General features: G+C 45.4%; 1 protein-coding gene and 1 long non-coding RNA gene across 3 annotated transcripts in view; one reads left to right on the top strand and one right to left on the bottom strand.

Annotated features, from left to right (window-relative positions):
* Window positions 1-871: 871 nt before the first annotated feature.
* LOC123354249 lies at window positions 872-7114 on the bottom strand. 2 transcript variants are annotated; one of them, XR_006574684.1, is made up of 4 exons: window positions 7075-7114; window positions 4356-4506; window positions 2543-2765; window positions 872-971 (listed from the first exon to the last, which is right to left on the bottom strand). It is a non-coding gene; the product is annotated as an uncharacterized LOC123354249 (long non-coding RNA). The 2 variants fall into 2 exon arrangements; XR_006574683.1 differs by having other exon boundaries at window positions 2543-2661.
* Window positions 7115-7772: 658 nt separating this feature from the next.
* PLCH2 (phospholipase C eta 2) overlaps window positions 7773-8677 on the top strand; it is a 152531-nt gene continuing 151626 nt past the window's right edge. The window contains exon 1 of the mRNA XM_044996315.1: window positions 7773-8027. The gene's annotated coding sequence lies outside the window, so the exon portion shown is untranslated. The remainder of the gene's footprint in view (window positions 8028-8677) is intronic.

The raw sequence follows: 8677 nt of genomic DNA, 5'->3' as shown, positions 1-8677 counted from the left end.
AAAGGCCCTCCTGGGAGTTGCAACCCCTGCCCTGCACCTCCCCTGCCAAGGGGAGCAGTCATTCATTGGTTGCCTACAGCACCCTCCCCATGTGTTGGCTCAGCTTACTCCAGCTGTTTTCCCACCTCTTCCCGTCCACTCCCTGCCCACCTACTCCAGGAAAGGAGCAAGGAGGCAAATAGCCCTGCTTACTTTTACATGGCTGGAGCCAAGGGCCAGGCCTGTCGAGAGAAATTTGAGGCCCCTTCCATTTCACTTTATTTACACAGATCTGTTACAGATGTTTTGGAGGCCCCAGTACAAGTCTCCCCCCATCTCCCTCTCTCATCAGCCCTGACAAGGTCTAGGTAGCCTTTTTAAGGGCCCTGCAGCGGTGGACAGTCTGAGTCACAGCCTAGCCTTTAGAGAGCACCTTTCATCACAAGGCATTTTACAGACTGTATCCAGAGAGGGCGCACGTCAGCCACTGCCAGAATGCAGTGGCCTAAGGGGTGGAGGGCAGCAGGCTTGACGGCAACTGCTGTGCAACACTCTGCACATCTGTAAGGGTATGGGTAGATTTAGCCAAGGTCGTTCGGCTACAGGCTGACTCTCCCCAGAAGTGCTCTAGGAGCTTTAATGCCCAGAAAGAACCTAGGGTGTTTATTATGGATTGTTCCCCTCCAGACAACATAACAAATAGACTATAGTTTTACACAATACAGAGACAGAGGAAAACACAACGAGATAGGAAAAACTGCTCTGTAAGTTTATCCATATCTAGCCAAATAAAGAAACTCAGACATGGGGCTGCCAGCAAGATAAAGTAGCATGTGGACATAGACGTATTTTTGTACCGCATCCAAAATCAAATCAAAACTCCATCAGATTTGTGCTCCAAGAAATTAGGATCTTCACTCGTATTCATTAAGATCAGACTCATTAATAACTTCATTACATTGACCATCGTTTGATGTTGGCTTGCTTGGAAGCTTTGAAAATAGAATCAAAGAGTAAATCATTTTAAGCCTCATCAAAATCTGGACGCTGCGAAGGATAAAACATTTCTGCCTGACTGCTTGTTTTAGCAAGATCTTGCTTCAAGAATCTAAGTCTCATTCTGGGGGGTTGAGTTTCCTTCCTGAGTTCTGGGAACGTTCAAGTGCCGTGTGCCACATAATTGACTTGTGTTCGCTGTTTGCAGTGTTGGTCCCAGGACACTGGAGAGACAAGGTGGGTGTAATAAAAGATAACACCCCCTCCCCATTCACACACACACCTCGTCTCTCGTGTTAGCTAACTTGAGTTAGTTATGTGGGACATAGACATCTGAAAGATCCCCCTCCACTAAGCTGCAAGGAACTCATCTTCTCTCCTTCAGCAGGACAGAGGGATGACCTGCGCTTCCAGACAGCATAAGGCTCTCACACTTCATGTTTAAACAACAAAACCGTCCCCTTTTCTAGCCTTACCCTTGACGGGGATCAGCATGTACTAATAGCAATTCATTTACCAGCCCAGCAGGACGAGTGAAGGGTAGGTGAGATGTGTTCTGCTCTTCCATTGCTGCGTGGAGAATTCAGGAGAGATGTTCCTTTTCATCCTTAAATCTCCAGTGAGCCAATGGGAGAGCAAACCCCATAATCACTCATGTAATGATTACATCCCTTTAAAAACTTGGCACGGCGTTCTGCGTAGGGATCTGCTCTATTGGTCAGCATTTCTCCTGCTGTGGTTTTTGCCTTATGCAAGTCACCTACATGCAAACAGGTGCAGCTTGAACACTTCACCTGCTGCTGCTGCTTATTTCTCCACTTAAGTTATAATCCTCTATTTGTGAAACTAAGTTATTATTCATATGGAACCCTGAGTGTGCACCGTGTGTGCAATGGGTGAGGCGGGCCAGGCAGTTGGCAGGCCCCTGCCCTGAGGAGCTCCCATTATAAAAGGCCCAGCAGCTACAATAAGAAACAAAACAAATGCTGAACAGTGGGAGTGCATGATGTCCCAGAGGCCTCCTGCAATAAGTGCTCCTATGGTAATAAGTTGCTGTGGAGATAGTTGCAGTGTCTCAGAGGCATGGTGGCTTTAGGGGAACAGTAAGCAGCAGAGATTGTATTTTCATGCAGCTGTGCACGAGCCAAGTCCTGACAGCCTTACACTGATGGGCAATGCTGTCAGCGGGAGTGTCGCATGCGTGAGGATGGAGCAGCACGTAGGAATTGCCATATCGGATTAGACAGACCCATGAGCTGTCTAGTCTCCTGTCTCAGCCAGTGGCGATAACCAGACCCTACAGTGATGAGTGCCTGAGACAGATGAAATAGAATGAAAACCCAGCAGTGCATTTCTTGCCATTCCTCTAGTTTGACAAGGCTGAATATAGTCCTCACTCCCTAGTGTCTTTCAACCCAAAGGACCCCACAGCCCTTCACAGACTTTCTTATGTCCACCATTGCAATGCAGACACCTCAGAAAGGAAATGCAACAGCATTATAACAACACTACACAGCCAGTCAGGGAAGGAATGGCCTGATCCTGCAAGGAAATGAGTGTGTCTTACCTGTGGGATGCTAAGACCCCATGTGAATCATCCTCCTTCTCACTCACTGAAATCAGTAGAAGCTGAGTTCTCAGCCCCTCTCAGGATTGCGGTGAAGAGAACTCCAGACCTGTTGAAATCTACAGGGGGCGAGGAGACCTGGGCTCAGTTCCTGTCTCGGCCGTGGACTTCCTCTGTGACTCTAGGCAAGTCACTTCATCCCCCCTCTGCCTCAGTTCCCCTTCTGTAAAACAGGGATAGTCACTTCCTTTGTCTGCCTTGCCTATTTAGATGGTGTGCTCTTTGAAGCAAGAACTGTCTCGTTCTGTGTATATGTACAGCACCTAGCACAATGGGGACTCGTTCTGGGTTGGGGCCAGTAAGCTTTTTGCGTACGATCAATTAGTGAGGCGGAATGTATTTATTCCAGTTACAAGTTAGCCAGGACACAGAGGTTTGTGCCCATCTTGTTGGGACACAGCAAACAGAGTGCCAAGCATTTGCGTCATTCACTGGCTAGTGTCCATCAATTCTGAGTGAATATTTCCTGGCAAATTGAAAAAGGAGAGAAACACGGGTTGTTTGCCAAAAAATTAAAAAAATAAAATAAACGAGATATAAGTCCAAAGACAACAGCTTGCATGTCTCTATGAGTAACTCTACACTTGCATTCTGAAAACTAGCCGAGTAGGAGAGAGGATCTTAACAGGCTGTAGGGTACAGAGCTGGTGCAGGGGAGGTGTTAAAGCATAAAACACCAGAGCAAGCAATGAAGACCAAAGTAACGCTAAGATTAAAAAATGAACTGACGTCCTGCTGGAGAGAAGTGAAATTTGTGACAGCTGCCTACTGAATGAAACAGGTCCCAGGGGAACATGACTGTCAGTTACCTGTTTATTATTTAATTTGCAACATCCACCATCCTTTCCCCTGGCACTTTCATGAGGGAACCAAGCAAAACAGGCTCCCCTATCTCAGTTGAGAGTGGGGAGCAAAGAGTTAATTCCCGATTATCCCAGGTGGCTGAACACTTGAGTTGCAGTGAAAGGCTGGTAAAATTCATTTAACTCCTGTGCTGGTTTCTACCTGTCAACGGCTCCTGCCATACTGTACGGGGAGTGAAATGAGCCTGCACAATCCAGAGGAAGAAGAAAGCATTCTTAGGAACTTTCTGATGTTGCATTAAAGACCAATGTGCATGCATTACTATTATTATTATTATTTTAGAGGATGCTTTTAAAGGCTCAGTGATGAGCATTGCTTTGGTCGTCATTGCTTCCTTTGCTGTTTCTTTCACTTGAGTCTGGCTGGAATATGGACGATGTAAGCACCATTAGATGCCTCAGTCAAGATAAAGGTAAGGGAAGATTTTTGTTTGTAACCTTTTCAAAGATTTAGTTACACTGAGAAGGAATGCTTAGTTCAGCCTACATTCAGAGTTGATATTATGTTTTATTCAAACTGAGATGTCTAGTGCAAAGATGTAGCAGTTTCTTGAGTGAGTCTTTGCAGTAACTTGGCTTTTCCTGACGTTACCAACAAACCTTAATAAATGTGCACATACACACACGCGCACACATTGGTTTGTAGCCAGGGTCTGCTTCTCACCGATGAGCAGAGAGGAGGCACAAGTTGTATCTGTCTCTCTTTTCTCTTGCCTAGATAGCTGGCTCTCACTATAAAGAAGAAATTTCCATTTTTATCCTCAGACCTTTTGCTACCTACAGCAGAAGAGGGGAAAAAAGGCTCCCAGAACTATTGGGAGTCAGCTGTTTGCTTTTCAGAGAATATGTGGGATTAGTTTTTAATTTTATACAGTTTCTTTTAAACCTACCAGGCTAGAGTCCTTAGAAACACACTGTGCCATACTCATCCCTGATGGAACCCGAGGTCCTCTCTATGAGTTGACTCCAGCTGGTTTGATGCTGCTGCAGACGTTCCCAGTCACATGAATTTGGGGTCATACTCTCAGCTCCTACGGTCACCTGGAGAAATTATAATAATTTGAGCAGAAACGTGTGCAGTATCTGGGCAGATCTACACTTAAAATGTTACAGCGGCACCACTGTAGCACTTCAGTGAAGATGCTACTGCGCTGAGGGGAGGGTTTCTCCGTTCGGCATAGGTAATCCACCTCCCCGAGAAGTGGGAGCTGTGTCAGTGGGAAAATTCTCCCCTCAACAAAGCTGTCTACATTAGGGGTGAGGTTAGTTTAACTGCATCAGTCACGGGTGTGGATTTTTCACACTCCTCAGTGCCGTAGTTATACTGACTTAATTGCCTAGTATAGACCCGGCCCCTCTCTCTTTATTTTTAAAACTGTATCATTGTTATTGACTTCTTTGGAAAGAGTCCAGTAACAGCAACCCTGAGTTGCTGTAACATTACATTAATGGAGTCAAATGACTAACTACTTATCTCTACATATTTTATAGCACTGTATTTTATGCCTGGTAGCTATGCAGTTTTATAATAGTTTTGCAATGACTTCTTGTATGGCTTCTCTGAGTGCACTGGGTGCGATATGTCAGTTATCTCCTTCACATCTGTTGGAATGCCCGCAGTGGGCATGATTCCCTAGATATGCCACACCAGACCAGGGACATATTCACCGGGCTTACGTCTCTTTCACACCACTAAAGATGGGTCCTGGCTAAGAAAATTCACATCCAGATTCAAACTTCCCCAAAGTTAGAAAGGCGCAGACCAGTGTGGCTGGGACCATTTCAGTCATTCATCACTGAAGCGGCTGGTGCTTCGGCAACCCAAAGACGTGGGTTTGAAAATTAAAGCCAACTGGATTTTAAAAGCCTGGCTATACTGCAGCATTTCAGCAGCGTTAGAATAACAAGGGAAGTCTGGGGAACATCACCTATGATTTGACATGTTAAGAGAGTAAACGGCCAGACTGTGGGCCCCTTACTCACAATGTTGAGCGGTACAGTACTCACCCAAGTAATTCAGTTAACTACAGTGAAGTTCACAGTCTGAACCCAGGTGGCTTTGATCCCCAACAAAATTCCTGAAGACTACCTAAGCTGTAACCACTATCCCATGGGGTTTGCAAAGTATTAAACAAAATGATAGAAGTATTTGAGATTCAACAAGGGGACATGCTTTAATGGTGACATCAACTTAACTCTGAGTGGTTTCAGAGTAGCAGCCGTGTTAGTCTGTATCCCCAAAAAGAACAGGAGTATTTGTGGCACCTTAGAGAATAACAAGTTTATTTGAGCATAAGCTTTCGTGGGCTAAAACCCACTTCACTGGATGCATGCAGTGGAAAATACAGTAGGAAGATACCTATATCTGGAACATGAAACAATGGGTGTTACCATACACACTATAAGGAGAGTGATCAGTTAAGGTTACCAGCAGGAGAGAAAAAAAACTTTTTGTAGTGGTAATGAAAATGGCCCTTTTCAGCAGTTGACAAGAAGGTGTGAGGAACCGTAGGGGGCGGGAAATAAATATGGGAAAATAGTTTTACTTTGTGTAATGACCCATCCACTCCGAGTCTTTATTCAAGCCTAATTTAATGGTGTCCAGTTTACAAATTAATTCCAATTCAGCAGTCTCTCGTTGGAGTCTGTTTCTGAAGTTTTTTTGTTGTAATATTGCGACGTTTAGGTCTGTAATTGAGTGACCGGGGAGACTGAAGTGTTCTCCATGTGCAGCAATGCCCCTCTGCCATGTACATTGGCCAAACCAGACAGTGTCTACGTAAAAGAATAAATGGACACAAATCAGACATCAAGAATTATAACATTCAAAAAACAGTTGGAGAACACTTCAATCTCCCTGGTCACTTGATTACAGGTGCTAAGAAGAGGTGGGTGGGAAATAGTTTCCCAGTTTCCATAAGAATTTTCGAGATTTAAAAAATTCCTATCTCAAATTACATCGGAGGGATGAGTTCTCAGACTTCCATCTCCCAGGCCCCAGGGAAGCAGTCAATCACAATTACTTATTTGAGTTCCGTTGTTTAAGCCCCAGCATTGTCCAACTGTGGTTTGTGGATATTCACCAAGTCTGCGTTTTTGCCAGCGGGGGTCATTCTAAGCCAGCGATAGGAAGTATCTTGGAAGCAAAGGGTGCTGGGGCAAGAAGAAAGAGCAAAGGCGCTACAAGCCTCTGCTGTAAGGCTAGCAGCGAGGCCATTACATCGTGTTTCTTTTGTACCGGGCAGGTGTTTCCTTACTATCACTTTGTGTTAATTGAGAACCTGATTCTCCTCTCACTTACCTTAGTGACAGGTTTTAGAGTAGCAGCCCTGTTAGTCTGTATCCGTAAAAAGAACAGGAGTACTTGTGGCACCTTAGAGACTAACAAATTTATTTGAGCATAAGCTTTCATGGGCTAAAACCCACTTCATCAGATGCAACACACCTCTGAACAACATACTAACCCACAGAATCCTTCCTACCAGCACTACAAAAAGAAGGATTCTGCGTGGACTCCTCCTTAAGACCGAAACAACAGACTGGACTTCTGCATAGATTGCTTCCGTTAACGTGCACGGGCTGAAATTGTGGAAAAGCAGCATCACCTACCCCATAACCTCAGCCGTGCTGAACACAATGCCATCAACAGCCTCAGAAACAACTCTGACATCATAATCAAAAAGGCTGACAAAGGAGGTGCTGTCGTCATCATGAATAAGTTGGAACATGAACAAGAGGCTGCTAGGCAGCTCTCTAACTCCACATTCTACAGGCCGTTACCCTCTGATCCCACTGAGGATTACCAAAAGAAACTACACCATCTGCTCAAGAAACTCCCTGAAAAAGCACAGGAACAGATCTGTACAGACACATGCCTAGAACCCCGACCAGGGGTATTCTATTTGCTACCCAAGATCCATAAACCTGGAAATCCTGGATGCCCCATCATCTCAGGCATTGGCATCCTAACATCGGGATTGTCTGGCTATGTGGACTTTCTCCCCAGGCCCTATGCTACCAGCACTCCTAGCTATCTTCGAGACACCACTGACTTCCTGAGGAAACTACAATCCATCGGTGATCTCCCAGAAAACACCATCCTGGCCACTATGGATGTAGAAGCCCTCTACACCAACATGCCACACACAGATGGACTACAAGCCGTCAGGAACAGTATCCTCGATAATGTCACGGCTAACCTGGTGGCTGAACTTTGTGACTTTGTCCTCACCCATAACTATTTCATATTTGGAGACAATATATACCTTCAAGTCAGCGGCACTGCTATGGGCACCCGCATGGCCCCACAATATGGCAACATTTTCATGGCTGACTTAGAACAACGTTTCCTTAGCTCTCATCCCCTTACGCCCCTAATCTACTTACCCTAGTGTAAAGCAGAGATGACTGCACTGGAGCCAGTGGAGTTACACCAGGATAGGAGAGAGCAGAACCAGCCCCTGACTGGAATGTTTTGTATTCCTGAATTACAGCTTGGTAGTGATGAAAGGTGTCAGCTCAACAGGTCTCGAGGCCAAAGCCCGCGAGTGACCCACAAGTCGGTAAGAAACAGAGAGCTTTTTCCCTGCAGAGACACTGTAAGATCACCCCATAATTGTTTAGAAAAACAACGCTGCACTGCTAGGCAGCAGACTCCCAAACTCTGAGCAATTGCTCAGGACACAAGGGAGATTGGAAACAAGCATCAGTGGGAGCAGGATTGGGCCCACAGGCAGTAGAGACCAAAATCTGCGGAAGGGACTTTACAGTATTAGGAATTTCCTTTCCATTTGGCATTGGTAAGAATCCCCACTGCCCTGATATGCAGCACCTTGTGAGTCAAATCTAGGGGGTTGTTTAGGAAGTCAAATATATGTTCCCATTAGATGTGACCACAGAATCAAGCTGGAATTCCAGCAGTGATCAAACAGCTGTAATTTGGGAAACACCAATATTCTGCACTGAGGTAAATGTGAGTAACTTCACTGAAGTGAATGGAGCTGCTGTGGATTTACACCATCTTAACTGAGAGCAGAATTAGGCCCCCAGCGTACAATGGGCCGGGAGCCAATTTATCAGATATGAATGGGCATCTTTTATGGACATCCTAGTTGCTCCTATTAGTTAGCTGTCTCTTTGCTGCTGCCTGACATTCATCTCACTGTACTCAGTCCTGGCTGTCAGTTTAGCTAGTGTCAGGCGGAAAATGCCT

This window comes from Mauremys mutica, chromosome 21 (genome assembly GCF_020497125.1).
Source record: "Mauremys mutica isolate MM-2020 ecotype Southern chromosome 21, ASM2049712v1, whole genome shotgun sequence".
NCBI lineage: Eukaryota > Metazoa > Chordata > Testudines > Geoemydidae > Mauremys > Mauremys mutica.
Note: the sequence above shows the minus strand (reverse complement) of the source record. Positions and strands in the feature narration are given on the sequence as shown.